This window comes from Primulina eburnea, chromosome 14, assembly GCF_022965805.1.
Source record: "Primulina eburnea isolate SZY01 chromosome 14, ASM2296580v1, whole genome shotgun sequence".
In the NCBI taxonomy this organism is placed as follows: domain Eukaryota; kingdom Viridiplantae; phylum Streptophyta; class Magnoliopsida; order Lamiales; family Gesneriaceae; genus Primulina; species Primulina eburnea.
This window is the reverse complement of record NC_133114.1, coordinates 7,037,322-7,054,982: the sequence shown is the minus strand read 5'-3', so window position 1 is coordinate 7,054,982 and position 17,661 is coordinate 7,037,322. Positions and strand designations below refer to the sequence as shown.

The 17,661-nt window shown below is 36.3% G+C and overlaps 1 long non-coding RNA gene and 1 pseudogene across 1 annotated transcript; both read left to right on the top strand.

The window, feature by feature from the left end:
- The first annotated feature begins 565 nt into the window (after nt 1-565).
- LOC140813259 (nuclear transcription factor Y subunit C-4-like) lies at nt 566-1,454 on the top strand (annotated as a pseudogene).
- An 858-nt stretch (nt 1,455-2,312) lies between these two features.
- Nucleotides 2,313-3,264, top strand: LOC140812784 (uncharacterized). Its single transcript, XR_012113749.1, has 2 exons — nt 2,313-2,819; nt 3,058-3,264. It is a non-coding gene; the product is annotated as an uncharacterized lncRNA (long non-coding RNA).
- The last annotated feature ends 14,397 nt before the right edge of the window (nt 3,265-17,661 follow it).

The window sequence follows — 17,661 nt, the reverse complement described above, 5'->3', positions numbered from 1 at the left end:
AAGCTTTATCATGTTGAGGGTTCATGTTGGTTTTTATCTTATATATGTGCTTCAGGGGGCATTGTCTTTGTTTGAAGCATTTTTCATGCTTTGTCTCTTGATAGCATTATAACTTTATAGTATTTTATCATGTGGAGGGTTCATGTTGGTTTTTATCGTATTTCTGTGCTTCAGGGGCATTGTCTTTGTTTCAAGCACTTTTCGTGCTTTTTCTCTTGACAGCACTAAAATTTATAGTTTTTTTTTATCATGTGGAGGGTTCATGTTGGTTTTTATCGTATTTATGTGCTTCAGGGGCATTGTCTTTGTTTCAAGCACTTTTCGTGCTTTGTCTCTTGATAGCATTATAAAATTATTCTGTGGCTAATCTTGAATATTCAATATATGAAACACCTGTGTCCTGTGTTGCTGAAGGTATAGTAATGCTGAACCTTGATTATAAAGGCCATCAATCAGAAATTCAATTCTTAAATTTTTAAAAATTTGGAGTGTTGTGCTTATCATGTGTTACTGGTGATTTTAAGGAGTTTGAAGAGTAAAGGATTTCCGAAGATTTTAATTTGCAATGTAGCAGAAAGGAAATGGACAGTAGCCGGGTATTGGGTTGGTGGGTAGCTCTGCTCAGATGCCATATACGACCAACCAAATGGCTGGAACCTCTTCTCCAGCACCGGTTGGATCAATTCAATCGTCCCAAGCTGGTGGTTTTTCTGCCTCTCCAGCTCTGATGGCACATCATCATCTTGCCTACCAGCATATACATCATTAGCAGCAACAACAACTCCAAAATTTTTGGGCTAGCTAATATGAAGACAATGATCAGCTAACCGAATTTAAGAACCATAGCCTGTCACTGGCTAGAATCGAGAAGATAATGAAAGCTGATGAAGATGTTAGAATGATCTCAGCTGAAGCACTTGTTATCTTTGCACGAGCCTGTGAGATGTTCATCCTTGAGTTGACACTCCAGAAAAATGATGTTGCTGCAGCAATTAAAAGGACAAACATATTTGATTTCTTGGTTGACTTTGTACCTCGAGAGGACTTGAAAGATGAGGTTCTTGCATCAATGGAGCTCCTACTGAAGGGCTTCCTTGCTATTATATGGCACCACCAGGTGCACCACCAGTTGGCACTCCAGAGATGTTCTTGGGGAAGCCTGTGGATCCTGCTCTCCTTAAATGGGTCAGCCAATGTGGCCGCAACAACCTCCGCTGCCTGCAGATTCTTAATCAGGTTTGGTATCCACATAATTTCTAGTTTGTGTGCCATCTAGAAACCCGAGTTCTGTTTATTGCTCTTCTTGGCTTATTCTCTTGATATTTTATTTTCAATTCAATTTTGTAATTTCAAATGTATTTTGTAACTAATTTGTAATATATGTATCATTTTTCATTCTTATTTTCTTCTTTTCTCTTTCTTTCTCCTCTTTTATTAATCTTTCCCCATTTTCACTTATTTTCAAATGCTACCATTATTCCAAAAGAAATATTGATTCATTCATTTTTTTGTTAAAATTAATAATTTTAAATAGGATATTTTAAAATTAAAAGTTACGATAAAATGCTATAGATACATGAAAAATATATTTTTTAATGTAGTTTTTTATGTTTAATTACATAAAAAATTCTCTTGTTGAATGTAGGAGTGAGAAAAAATATCGAATTTTCGATATTTCGAGGTCACCGCATGGAAAAATACCGAATTTTAAGTATACTGAAGATTTCAGTTTTCGGTACGACAAAGGTATGAAATTTGAAAATTTAGGTATATACATGAATACTGAAATAATATATAAAAATTAAAAAATATACAATATTTAAACAATACATTTATAAAATTTTAAAATATAAAGTTTTTTCGTTATAAAACGATATATAAAGATATCGTACAGAAATCTCAGTCAAACTTAAAAACACTCCATAAATAATTATTCAATAAAAAATTTTCCTGGTTATTCTCTGTTCTTCGTTACTCGTTCTAGCGCGAAATGCATCTAAACACTATAATACGTGAAACTTAACAATAATCATGAAATAAACCATAACCATGCAATAATCATGATATTTTAAAATAAAAGTTACGCTAACGTAGTTCGAATTTCCTATACTTTACAAAACCAATGTTCAAAAAATGCAAAAGACATCTATTTGTTTAAAAAGAAGCAATATTAAAAATATATTACATATTAAAAAAATTTATTGTTGCAAGAGAAAAAAAGGAATAAAATTTAAAATACTTTTTGAGTTGCTTGAAAAAAGATTCCCGATATGGGTTTTGAACCCCTGCAATATAAAGTAAAGGGGAGTTAACCTATTTTCATATTTTTTCGCTCTCTCTAAACTGATTTTACGATGGATAAAGAAATAATCCCTTCAACCAAAAAGAAATACTATGATCTCGTGATGGGTAAATCTGAAAACTCTAGTTGTGAAATCAAAATTCTACCGAAGGTTGAGAACCCCGGTCAAAATGTGGCGAATTCTGAGGTAATCATGACAATTCTGGCACCGTGAATTCTGTAGTCCAGAATATTCGGATTCATTTTGGTCTCCGGATCGTTAATCATGTGAATTCTTGCCCCGTGAATTCGGTAGTTCAGAATCTTCAGATCGGAGGCCAGAATATCCCTATCTCCAGTGGTGGTGGTGGTGTTGGAGATGCAGCATTGAAGATATTGAATGGAATCGCCGTAATAGTTCACTGCACTGCGGTTGTTTACGTAGCGTTGAAGATCGGCCAGGGGGTCGACGGGTGGAAAAAAGATGGTTTCTCAATAAAGTTCGAACCCAAAATAGTTATTTTGCATTCGAGGCGAGGTAAATAGATATCTCTGATGAAAAAAATCTTTTTTCGTAGTTTTTGGTTTTGAGTTACTTGTTCGGAGAAAATATTTCAAAATTGAAACTTTTTCGATTGGAGGCGAGGTAAATATGTACCTCTAATAAAAAAAAATCTATGGAAGTTTTTGTAGTTTTTAGTTTCTATTTACTTGTTCGGTAAAAAGATTTGGAAATTGACTTTTCGAGAAATATTTGTTCCTAGCGAGTTTTTTAGGGAAAAGGAAGATGTAGATGAGAAAGTTCGAGTTCTTACTGAAGTCAATGGAGAAAATACAAAATACATAGCCAAGCTTCAAGCTCAGTACCTTTATTTCTCTGCTATGAGATTATGGATTATGATTCGGCTGTCTTGCGTATTTTGTGATCATCTACTCCTTTTATTTTGGACTCATGCTCATATGTCTATGAAGAATGAAAGAAACTTGAGTCACTTCTTCTTTTTTTTTTTTTTTTGCAATGCCTCCTCTTTAGGAACAAATATTTCTCAAAGAATCTTAGAATCAATTATCAATATCATGCCTCCTAACGATCTGCTCAAGAACAGCACATCAGACACCCGCATGTCTGTGTGAGTCTGTGCATGTGTGTTTATATGAGTAATCTAATTCCTTTTTTTTCCCCAACATAAATCATCTTTTTCAGTTTGCGGCGCTATTGAGATTTTACAGATTGATAACGAGTTGCGACTAGCAATAACCTACAGACATTGAAGGAATATAACTAAAATTCACCAATCAACTTGACTGATAAAAAAACAAATAATGTGATGAGCTGAATTTTTACTAGAAGTTTGGTTTGCCCCAACTTCATGGAGGTATCTTTTCCTATCAACCATACAAAGAACCTACTAAACCAAATTTAAACAGTGCAAGAGTTGAATGCATGAAGAAAAATTGATAAATTCCCTGCAAGACAAACTAATTACATTATATCACGAGGTGAATGATTCAGTCAATGAAACATCACTACTGATATAAGTGAGCCTTTTAACTTATAATGCTACTTCCATATAAGACAGATAAAAAATAAAAATTATTTTTCCATGGTTACTTATGTGACCTCTAACTCCAGCATTGTTGATCAAAACGTCCATTCTTCCAAATGCATCCCGAGCCTTCTACACCGACGGGCTCGATCACGGACCCAGTTGCGCTGATATCCAGCTCCACAGCCATGGCTCTGGGTTGATCTCGGCTCTTCTGAGGCGGAGGAGCCGATCCCGTTATTGATCTCAGTACACAGCGATTGTAACCGGTCGACACGCCGAGCTGCGGCTATAATTTTGCAGCCGGCTTTGGCCAAGTCCAGACAGAAGTCTCGGCCAATTCCTGATGACGCCCCGGTCACCATCGCCACCTTGTTATCCAGCCGAAGCCATGGCTCCAAGGTGTTCGACTCTCCGCTATTATTCTTTATTTGTGTATGTGATTAGTACTCCAAGAGTTGCGGAATTTATTTACTTCGGAGGACTGAGCAGAAACTACCAAAAAAGACTCCAAGTTTGAAACGAACGTTAGAAATTATGAATCATTGATTGGAAAAGAAAGTAATCTATCATTCCTTTCTGATTTTTGTGCAATGAATTCTGCATGCAAAGCACCTGAAAACAGAAGAAAAATGCAATCAACTTTAGACAAAAACTTGTGTGAGACGGTCTCACGGGTCGTATTTTGTGAGATGGATATCTTATTTGGGTCATCCATGAAAAAGTATTACTTTTTATGCTAAAAGTATTATTTTTAATTGTGAATATCGGTATGGTTGACCCTGTCTCACAGATAAAGATTCGTGAGACCTGTCTCACAAGAGACCTGTTGGAAACTTAATTCCGGCGTTTGACAAAAGACTCAACTGAATTCAGCAACTAAAAGCTACCAACTGATCGACTTAACTGAACCAAGCTTAACTGATATTTCAGCATATAATATTTCAGCAGATATTCTCGCCAGTTCATTCTCGCCAACTAATTTGTTATCAGCTGATCTTTCAGCTGTACACGTCATAAAGTGAAAACGACAACCGACAAATAGTACAGTCATCTGCGAACTGGTAGTGGATCGTCGCATTTCAGAATGAGCAGTGTACGAATATCAGAGCGTGTCGACATGGCAAACAACGGTTCGAATATTCAAACATTATTTAATGTTACCGTTACAAGGGAAGCCTATAAATAGTCGAGGATAGCAGCTGAAGAAATATCGATTATTATTCATCTCAGTTTACTTGCTGTTACGCTGCAAAAACACACTCAGAAATCAAAAGCTCACTCTTACCAGTTTCATCAGTAGTTTTCAGACTACATTATCGAGCTAAAGAGAGCACATTGTAATCGTTGATAAAATTATAGAAGTTGTGCTAAGATCAGTTACGATCTGTCAAAAGTTGTATACTAAGAGTTTCAGTTTTGGCAAAGTGATAAGTCCATACTGAAGTGGGTCAGTACATTGTTTGTATTTGATCAAAGTCTTTTAGTGAATATCCTATCTTCGTGATAGAAGGGGTGACGTAGGAGTTATTCAAATCTCCGAACATCCAGAAACATATCGTGTTATCTTTACTTCAGTTTTTCATTTTCAGTTAGATACTCTATCATTCATTCAGTTTATTTTCCGCAACTGCATTTTCAGTTTAACTGATTGTTTTTGATCGTTGGGATATCTGGTTCAGTTTGTAACAAAACTGAACTCTCTTCTTCAAAGAATTTGACAAAATCGAGAAGTGTTTATTCAACCCCCCCCCCCCCTTCTAAACACTCTTAGTCTATTAACCGATCCTATCAAGTGGTATCAGAGCGAGGTTTATCCTATCAAAGACTATCTATACTCAACTTGCTCACTATGTCTTCATTCAACAAGATTCCTATGTTCTCTAGAGAGGATTTCGATGATTGGAAGATCAGGATGCAGGCTCATCTAGCTGCACAAGACGATGACATGTGGTATGTCATAACTGATGGACCCATGAAGATCTTGAAAGCCAATACAGCTGTAGCAATTACTGAAGGAGCACCTCACCGTATAGAGAAGCCAAGAGATGAATGGACTACTGAAGACAAGAGAAAAGCGAATCTGGATAATGTTGCAAAGGACATATTGTATAAGACACTGGACAAAGTAACGTTCAGTAAAATCAAAATGTGCAAGACTGCCAAAGAAATTTGGGAGAAGCTAATTCAACTCTGCGAAGGCAATGAACAAACCCAAGAAAACAAACTTTCAGTTGCTGGGCAGAAGTTTGACAATATCAGAATGAAGGTGGGAGAAACAATGCACGAATATGATGAAAGAACAAGTTGTATCATCAACGAACTAAATGCACTTGGAAAAGTGTATACAAATAAAGAAGTGGCATTAAAAGTGATCAGAGGATTACCCAAAGAATGGGATGTCAAAACTATGGCAATGAGAGAATCTAAGGATCTGAACAAAGTTGAACTGCACGATCTATTTGCTGACCTAAAGGTATATGAGTTTGAACTACAAACCAGAGAAGGAGAACCATCCACCCCAGCAGCAACTACGGCCTTAACCGCTGTAAGAAATGAACCAACTGGCTCAGTTGAGAAAGCTGCAGATCAAATAAGCAATGACGCCATGTCATTAATCATCAGGAAGTTTGGAAGATTCATGAGGAAAAATCAAGGAAATTTTCAAAAACACTATCAAAGAAACAACTCCAGAGAAGAGTCAAGTGCATGCTATAATTGTGGAAAACCAGGCCACTTTATTGCTGATTGTCCTAAGCCTAAAAAGACAGTCAAGTTTCAACAGAGAGAAAGAAGAAAGTGTATGAGCATAAGAAAAGATCTAAGGACGATAAGAAGCCTTACAGAAAGAAGCATGAAGTACTCCTAGCTGAGGATAGCAAAGCCAAATGGGCAGAGACTGACAGTGATGAGTCAGAAGCAGAAACCTCATACAGTTCTAGTGAAGAAGAGGAAGAAGTCAAGTGTCTGATGGCTGATGAGACAGAAGATCAATCAGACAATCAGCAGGTATTCGACTTTAGCTCAACTGATTTCACTAGAGAAGAGCTTATTTCGACTCTTCATGACATGGTCAGCGAGTATCAAAAGCTTGCTCTATCATTTGATAAAGCCAGAGCAAAGCAAGATGATCCCAAAGACAATAAAACACAAACTGATGAATCAGTTGATATGTTGAGTCTAAAAAGGGAAATTGCTGAACTCAAAAATAAAAGAAGCAAGGATCAATTAATGATTCAAAAATTGTTGCTTGAAAATTCAAAGCACAATGAGCTCATTCAGGCTTGGAACAAATCGTCTGATGCTTTAACTGTCTTACAGAATTCTCAGAAATCAGTTGATGATAAAACTGGTTTAGGATTCTGTAGAAAAGATGATTCGTCTTCCCAAGATACTCGACCAAAACTGAATATAAACAAAGGAAAATATATTCACTTTGTAAAATCAGTTATGGAACAGGAACAAGCAGAGCCGAGTAAAATGATTGAACAACCATCTCAGAATATGAACAAGGGCAAGAGATGTGGCATTGGGTATAGCCCAAAGGGTGAAACTGACTCATGGAGTCAGCAACCAAAAACTTTCAGCAGAAACTATTTAAATGGGCACTCAAACTACTACAACAGTAAGCCAGTTCAGAAAAGATACCGGCTGAACAATCAGTTGAAAAAGGGCAAATCACATATTGTATCACCCACACATCACATACCACACACACACAAACAAGGAAGGACCATATGGAATACAGCAACTGGACGGTCAGTCAGACTGATCCAAGTTTGGATTCCTAAAGGACTAATCAACTTTGGACCCAAATAAACAAAGGGTACCACAATCTTATTTTGTATTTGACTGCAGGTAACAGGTACAAGCACTGGATCTATATGGTATCTAGACAGTGGATGCTCACGCCACATGACAGGAGATTCAAGGTTATTATCTCAACTAGTCAAATACACTGGACCAAACATCAGTTTTGGAGATAACTCGAAAGGTAAAACTGTGGGTAAGGGTAAGCTTATCCATGGTAACTTCACCATTAATGATGTTTTGTTAGTCGAGAATCTTAAGTATAATCTGATAAGCATCAGTCAGTTATGCGATAATGGATTCTCAGTTCAGTTTGACAAACACTCCTGTTCAGTCAAACGCTCAACTGAAGAGATCATTCTAACTGGAAAAAGGTGTGGAAACACTTATAAAGTCAGCTGGAATGATCAACCTTTTGCACCAGTGTGTCTTATTGCTTCAAAATCTTCGAAAAACTGGTTATGGCATAAGAGGTTAAACCACTTGAATTTCAAATCTATTGCATATTTGAGTAACCATGATCTTGTTACTGGACTGCCCAAAATGGATTTTATCAAAGACAAAATTTGCTCAGCATGTCAGTTTGGTAAACAAATCAAATCTTCTTTTAAGAACAAGGGTCGTAAATCTTCTTCCCGATGCTTAGAGCTGTTACATATGGATTTATTTGGTCCAATACCGGTGATGAGCTTAGGGGGAATGAAATACACCTTGGTGGTTGTTGATGACTTTTCAAGATTCACTTGGGTTTTATTTCTCAAATCCAAGGACCAAACTGCTGATCAACTGATTAAGCTTTTCAAAAGATTATCAAATGAAAAATCAGTTGGAATTGACAGAATCAGATCCGATCGAGGAACTGAATTTATCAATAAAACTCTTTCAAATTATTTAGAGAATACCGGAATCAAGCATGAGCATTCAGCAGCTAGAACTCCTCAGCAAAATGGTGTAGCTGAAAGGAGAAATCGAACTCTCAAAGAAGCTGCTAGAACAATGCTTGCTGATTCTAGTATCTCTCAAAGATTTTGGGCAGAAGCAGTGAACACTGCGTGTTATACTCAAAACAGATCAATGATTAACAAGAATCATATGAAAACACCTTATGAGATCTGGCATGGAAAGAAAAGCGTGGTTTCATATTTTAAAATATTCGGCTGCAGATGCTTTATACTTAACAATGGTAAAACCCATTTAAAAACTTTTGATGCTAAATCTGCAGAGGGAATATTTCTTGGTTATTCTTCAGTAAGTAAAGCGTATAGAGTCTTCAACAAAAATACCTTGAATGTTGAGGAATCTATTCATGTTGTATTTGATGAATCTGCTCTAACTGATAAGCCAACTAATATAGTTGAGCTAGCTGATAGACTTACAGACATAAGCTTGGATGATGATGATGATGATGATGAAGACGTTCACGTTAATCAAAGCAATCTCCAAACACCTGAACCTGAAATATTAGATCAATCAGCTGAATTGGGAGTAAACCTTGACAATCAGTTAGTAGAGCCAACTAGTACGAATCAATTACCAACTGAATTAGCCCCAACTGAAACTGAGAACACTCAGTTACCCATTGAAGAAGTTGCTGATGAAGAAGCACCAAATGCTGAACTGAAATGGAAGAAATCACACCCTCCAAACCATGGTAATAGGTAACCCATCTGATCCAGTAAGAACCAGAAATCAGATGCTTAATTTATTCATTCATTCAGCCTTTGTATCTCAAATAGAACCAAAGAAAACTGACGAAGCTCTTGCTGATCCAAATTGGTTAAATGCCATGCAAGAAGAGCTAAACCAGTTTACCCATAACAATGTCTGGAACTTAGTTCCAAGACCAATTTCTAAAACTATTATAGGTACCAAGTGGGTGTACAGAAACAAACTGAACGAAGATGGTTCAGTTGTGCGCAACAAAGCAAGATTGGTAGCACAAGGCTATAGGCAAGAAGAAGGAATTGATTATGACGAGACATATGCACCAGTTGCAAGACTGGAGGCAATCAGAATATTTCTTGCCTATGCATCCTTCAAGAACTTTAAAGTCTACCAAATGGATGTGAAAAGTGCCTTTCTAAACGGCCAGTTGCAGGAAGAAGTCTACGTCGAACAACCTCCAGGTTTTATCAACCATAAACTTCCTGATCATGTGTATCATTTGAACAAAGCACTGTATGGCCTTAAGCAAGCTCCAAGAGCTTGGTATGAAACCCTTTCAAAATTCCTAACTGATCAAGATTTTTCTGTTGGATCAGTGATAAGACTTTGTTCAAATTTTCTAAGGATGATCATATCTTACTTATTCAAATTTATGTAGATGATATTATTTTTGGGTCAACTAACCCCAAATTATGTAAGAAATTTGCCAAGTTAATGCAGGATAAGTTCGAAATGAGCTTGATGGGTGAACTGACATTCTTTCTGGGTTTGCAAGTGAAGCAATTGGATTCAGGAACCTTTATCAGTCAAACCAAATATACCAAGGAATTGCTGAAGAAATTTGGCATGGAATCATGTTCAGCAGCAAGCACTCCAATGAGTTCATCAGTTAAATTAGATTCTGATCAAGGGGGAATATCAGTTGAGACGACACTCTACAGAGGTTTAATAGGTTCATTATTGTACCTAACTGCAAGTCGTCCTGATATTGTGTTCGCTGTATGCATGTGTGCAAGATTCCAAGCTAATCCTAAGCAGTCACATTTCTCTGCTGCCAAACGTATATTGAAATATCTTAAAGGCACGCAAAATGTTGGCTTATGATATTCTAAAGACTCATCTTTCAGTATAGTTGGCTATTCAGATGCAGATTATGCAGGATGCAAGCTTGATCGAAAAAGCACAAGTGGATCTTGTCAGTTTCTAGGAGACAGACTGATCTCTTGGTTCAGTAAGAAGCAAACATCTATAGCAACTTCCACAACTGAAGCAGAATATCTTGCTGCTGGAAGCTGCTGTGCCCAACTGCTCTGGATTCAGCAACAACTGAAAGATTATGGTGTTGATGCAAAGGAATCACCGATATTCTGTGACAACACGAGTACAATCGCTATAACGTATAATCCAGTTCTTCACTCTAGAACCAAACACATAGATGTCAGACATCACTTCATCAGGGATCATGCACTAAAGAAGAACATCAGATTAGAATATGTCTCAACGGAACAACAAGCAGCAGACATTTTCACCAAACCACTGGCTGAGACTAAGTTTTCTCACTTCCACAATATACTTGGATTAATTGATTTATCTTAATTAATGATCATTGTTCGTAATTTGTTGATTAAGCTTTATTGTTGTTTTACTGAATATTTAAGTGAGTTGCTTATTCTTATGAACTCTTAACTGATGTCAGCAAGTGTTTGTATTGTTCTTATGGTTATGTTTCTAACAAATCATTGCAGACAGAAATAAAAGAACAACGACGATAAAACATAATAAATATTTTATTAATAAGGAGAGGAGCCGGTTACAATTTCACAATTTTTTTCCTCCACAGAATTTATCCACAAAATCATCCATGCAGCTAGTGCTGAGGAAGAGGTTTTGCAGAAATTATGGGAGGCAGCGATGCGGCGGAGGATCTCCAGCTCCTTCAGAAGAAAGAGCTTGTAGAGATAACCTTCTTAAAAAGGTCCACCCCCGCAGGAACCTCTAGGAGCTCCCGCACCTCTCGAAGTTGGGCCCTCCGCCTGAAAGTGGAGACCCGCCCAGAGTAATACAGGAACTCCAGCTCCTGAATCTCTTCCCAGTAACGAAGGCTAGTGTATAAGACTTCATCTTCTATGGACTGCTTCCTAGCTTGCAGAGTAAACTGAGCGTCACTTGAGCTTCCAGCTTCTGCCATTCTCTTTATCTTTGAAAAATTACTTGCTGAGATGAATTTTGGCTAACCCCTTCACTCTTATTTATAGGGCAAAACAAAAGGAGGGAAACGAAAGGACATCTCTCTCTGTGACGTTTGTTATACCAAGCACCATACTCATCATTAATATTTACTGTCTATTGCCGTCATTTTGTTTTAATAGATTAAGGGGGAATAATGGTTCAAGAGGTTAACTGAGAAGACAGTCGTTAGTAAATTCTCGACTGAAAGAACTCAGTCTTATCAACTGACCTATCAGTCGAATTTTTCACTAATCTTCTCATATAAGTTAACTAATTAAACCAATTATATTCCAAATCAAATGACGTGACTGTCTGCTAAACTAATAATGACTCTTGATTTTTTTTACGTGGATTTATTTTAACCACTCAAATCGTACACACGATTATAGCACACGTACATACTTTGTTTCTTTCAAAATTCTTTGGACTGACACGTGTCCAGAACTTGAATGGTCACGTACATATGTACTATTACCCGCCTCTTTTCAGTCTTACTTTTCGACTACTTCAAATTCTCCTTAGGGCAAGAACTACCTCATTCCTCGAATTTTCTTTCAGGAAATTTATCAGTTATCAATGGCAACTCAAATTCCCGCTTTCATGCTAAATGCTATGACCATCAACTTTGGATCTATATTATCCTTCGGCGATGCTGAAGTCCAGAAAGTATATAAGAAGCTTGAAGCTGCTGGTCTAAGAACATTTTTGGGACAATCTTCTCAGGATATCTATCCCAAAGAACTTCAGGATTTCTACTCTTCTGGCGTGATTGATTCTGAGGGAAATATCAAGTCTACTATCAATGATCAGTTACTGATCATTTCTGAAGACTCTCTTGGTGATTTATTTCATTTACCTTCTGAAGGTATGGCACAACTCTCAGATGTCAAGGCGTCTGATATTGAAGAGATGCAAGTCTCTCTTTCTATTGATGGACGAAAGATTAAGGTCTCAGATCCTAAGAAAGAACTGAAACATGAAGTTCAACTGCTGGCTGATGTAATTGCAAAAGGAATTTTGGCAAAAGCAGGATCATTCGCTGCCCTAACTTTAGAGAAATTTCAGGCCATTACCGTTATTATGGCTGGTCACAAATTTAACTGGAAGCATCTCATTTTTAATGTTTTGAAGAATATGTTTCTGTCTTCTAAACAATCCAAGGGTTTTGCGGTTCAAATCAGTTATTTACTGAAAGCTAAAGGCTTAGTGGCTGAGGACTCTGAGAGAACATCGAAATTTAAGGTGTTCAATGCAAAGAACACAATGCCAATCAAATCCAAAATGGACTTGACCACTACTCAGTTTGTGAAAATCAAACAGGAAATTGGGACTCAGTTAGCCGCTCTCAAATCAGTCAAGAAAACCAAAACGTTGGCTCAACTGAAGATTGCCAAAAGAAAATTGGTTTTGAGTTCATCAGAATCAGAAAAAACTCCATCACCTCACATTGTGAAGAAGCCAAGAACTCAAAGGGTTAAAACAACTTCTGAGGTAACCATTCCGACTGACAAAATGATTTCCTTCACTGATCAGCAACCTATAGAAGCAGTTCCTCTGCAGATTATTCCACAAGATGATTCAGCAAGTACCATAAAAAAATCGGTTAGGACGCAAGCTCCTGTTACTCAAATATCTCGACCAATTGGTGTGGCACCTGCCAGACCTAAAGGGATAAAGTTTGTAGAGCCGGTAGAATCAACTCGAATAGGACTGGAAATCCCTCATATCTTGAGTGGTGATAAAGGGAAGGAGAAATTAATTGTGGAACCCAGACCCTCAAACCCAATTCAGACTCATATTGATCTCGTATGGGCAAAAGTGAACAGTTTTGCTGCTGCAAAGACTAAGTCCTATGACGCTTGGGTAGCCTATCGTACTGAAGTTTTTGCCAAGCAACTGAAGGAGAAGTCCGAGCTGAGAAAATTCATCAAGCTGGAGGCCTTCGTTCTCCGCACGGTCAAAGCTGCATCTATTGCTCAAGCCTTGGAGAGAAAAAGCTATTTCTTTGATCAGCTGAGAGCAAAGAAGTTGGCTCAAATTGTTGCTAAACTTAAAAACAACTACTTGCCAACTGCCCCTACTGCATATGCTGATCAAGCTGTAATCACTCAGCTTGACACTGATCTTATGGGGATACTATCTCGAATCAAATTTTGGGAATCGGATCAAGAACTAGTGGTCTACCAAGGAGATTCAGATGATGACAATGAGGAACAAGTTGAAAAAGCATCCTCTGACAAAACAGCACCATCATCCGCCTTAGTTCTGGTTCCAACTGGAGAGCCAGTTTCTGATAAGCTTCCTTCACCACCTGTTGAACAACTACTATATACTGAAGCTGAGCTATCTCTTGCTCATATTGATGAAGTGATTCAAGCAGTGGTAGAGGAGTCCCACTTTAGTGCACCAGTTAATGATCCAGTTGATCACTCTGCTGATCAAACCAATCCAAAGGTCACTATTACTTCAGTCGAAATTGTTCCACCAGACCAATCTGCTGATCAGGTCTTACAAATTGATATGCCAGTTGAATCAATCGATCATTCACTAGAGGCATCAGTTCAGGTTGTGTCACCATCAACTGTACAACATCCTCCCTCACCATCTCAAGATCAAGAAGAAAAGACTGCTGATGAGACTCCGGTTCAAGGGACAATAACTGGAACTGATACTTCAGTTCAGTCAATTGTTGATACCAAGTTAACTGACCAAGCCTTGGTCATTTCTCAGCAAACAACAAGTGAACCAAGCACTTCTCATCAATCCAATCCTCCATCTTCAGCAGATTTTGATCTCATTTTTGAGGAAGTCCAACATATGCAGGACAGCATGAGTCAAATAATTACTGCCATTTCCAAGATTCAAAATACGCAACTTTCGCACAGTCTGAAGTTAGACGATAATCAGGAATCCCTCAAAAGACTGAAGGCTATCGAATCTGCTGTTACCGCTCTTTCTTTTGCAGTTAGTGACATTCAGAAAAATAGAGGTATCATATCCAGTCTGACTGCCACTCAAGAACTTATTAATCAACGCGTCAACAGTGTGGAATCTCTTGTGTCTCGGAAAATTGAACTACTGCAAGTCACATTGTCTACTGCTATTGAAAATATGTCATCCTCTGTCACGGTTCTTTCTTCTCACGTTCGCAAGCTATCTGACAAGATGGAGCAGTTTGACAAAAAGGGGGAAGAGCAGAAGAATTCTTAGTAGTACAGCAGTATTGATTGTATCAGATCTCTATTATTTCAGTTGTTGATCTTATTTTATCTACTATGCAGAATTCAGTTATTTATTCCAAGTTTTGTCAAAACACCATAAAGGGGGAAATTGTTGGAAACTTAATTCCGGCGTTTGACAAAAGACTCAACTGAATTCAGCAACTAAAAGCTACCAACTGATCGACTTAACTGAACCAAGCTTAACTGATATTTCAGCATATAATATTTCAGCAAATATTCTCGCCAGTTCATTCTCGCCAACTGATTTGTTATCAGCTGATCTTTCAGCTGTACACGTCATAAAGTGAAAACGACAACCGACAAATAGTACAGTCATCTGCGAACTGGTAGTGGATCGCCGCATTTCAGAATGAGCAGTGTACGAATATCAGAGCGTGTCGACATGGCAAACAACGGTTCGAATATTCAAACATTATTTAATGTTACCGTTACAAGGGAAGCCTATAAATAGTCGAGGATAGCAGCTGAAGAATATCGATTATTATTCATCTCAGTTTACTTGCTGTTACGCTGCAAAAACACACTCAGAAATCAAAAGCTCACTCTTACCAGTTTCATCAGTAGTTTTCAGACTACATTATCGAGCTAAAGAGAGCACATTGTAATCGTTGATAAAATTATAGAAGTTGTGCTAAGATCAGTTACGATATGTCAAAAGTTGTATACTAAGAGTTTCAGTTTTGGCAAAGTGATAAGTCCATACTGAAGTGGGTCAGTACATTGTTTGTATTTGATCAAAGTCTTTTAGTGAATATCCTATCTTCGTGATAGAAGGGGTGACGTAGGAGTTATTCAAATCTCCGAACATCCAGAAACATATCGTGTTATCTTTACTTCAGTTTTTCATTTTCAGTTAGATACTCTATCATTCATTCAGTTTATTTTCCGCAACTGCATTTTCAGTTTAACTGATTGTTTTTGATCGTTGGGATATCTGGTTCAGTTTGTAACAAAACTAAACTCTCTTCTTCAAAGAATTTGACAAAATCGAGAAGTGTTTATTCAACCCCCCCCCCCCCCCCCCCCTTCTAAACACTCTTAGTCTATTAACCGATCCTATCAAGACCTACTCTCAACTTTAATGTATTCCACAGTAGACAAAGCTACATGTGCTCCGAGACATTTTAATGATCAATCTAGCATTCTAACTTCTCTTAGGAACACACATTTTATTGCCATGTGTTCTAACTTCTCATAGGAACAAATATTTCTCAGAGAATTAAAGCATGGAAAAAAGTATATTAAATGTTAAAAAAGAAAAATCAGATTAAATTTGCACTTTAATGTATTTATATCTTAAAAATAGATTGTTTAAAAAATTTGATAGCAGACATCTCGGTTATTGCATGAGTTATTCCAATAAAATTCATTTTTTAAAACATTTTTAAGGGTAACATCGTATCAAATTTATCTTTTAATCTTGATATCATAATAACATATTTAGAATTAAATTGCTTCAATATACACAATTCCTCATTGAATTACTCAAAAGATAAAAAAAATCTAGTGATCGCTGAACAAGAACACAAGTACATAAAAAGATAAATAACAAAAGATAATAATAATAAAATTGTTATTTTAAATTTTGTTGGAGTTCTTTTTATTATAATAATATTATTAATTTTATTCTATTATTTATATTTATTAAGAAAAGCTAATATACATAACATAAAACATTTATCTATTATCTGCATAATTTATTTGAGGTGGATACGTGGAGAGAGAAACGAAATGTTATTAAGAATATTTAAGTTATAAAAATATTTCAGATCATATAAGATTTAATAATGAAGCCTATTTTTAACGATATGAATTTAAAATAGGCTAGGACAAATGATTTGTCTCATCAAATAAAATGTGTTCGATTTTTTTTTTTCTAGTGAATTTCTAATTTTAATCGTTTAGTATATTGTTAATTTATGAGCTTACAAAATATTTTATGTCGTGATTGCTAAACAAAAAATTCAAATATTTTGTCCAAAATTTCCCAATAAAATACGATACTGACATGAGCACACTTTCACTAACGAAATAATCTCCTCAAGTGATATAACAAACAATACGATTTAATTGATAACACAATCAACATATCTTAAATTATGCATACACTAATATTTATTATTTGATGTATACTCTCTCTAATGTTTATTTGATATTTAATCGTTTGTCGTTGTTTCTCGAGTTACAAATCTTAAAATTCTCAAAATTTTAATATGTGATTTAGACCAATTAATCAAGGAAACTCAATAAAAATTGTTGTACTTTCATAATTTGAATAATATTTTTCTTACATTACATATATTATTCACGGTCAATTTAGTTTCCATTTACGTTTTAAATACACATTTAAAATTATCATAATATCCATCTAATATGAAACGTCTGCTATTCGTTTTACTTAAAAAGTATTAGAAATATTTTTTCCTAATTCAAATCGGCCGAACCACTTAAATAAATATATAAAAAAAATTCACAATTTTAAAATAAAACAACCAACTAGTATTTGAAAACTCAAAGGAAATCGTCAAAACATGAAATCGTTAAACGTCTTTCCAAACCTAAAAATCAATAATTTGAAAAGTATAGTACTAAACCTCTCAAAGAGCATTAAATAAATAGTATTAAAAATCTTTAACGTAAATCATAAGTGCGGAAAAGTAGAAGCGCTGGTCCTCGGGTCATGTGCACCTCCAGTCCAGTCAAATCAGTCATCCAAGCCTACCTCAACATCATTATCATACTCACCTGCATCAATCACACCTAGTGAGTCTAAAAACTCAACACATCATATTCTTGATACCAAATAATACGTATAAAACCACAAGCAACAGTGAAAATACTTTTACGTAAAAATAACATTTTTATGACATGCATAAACTTCAAAACA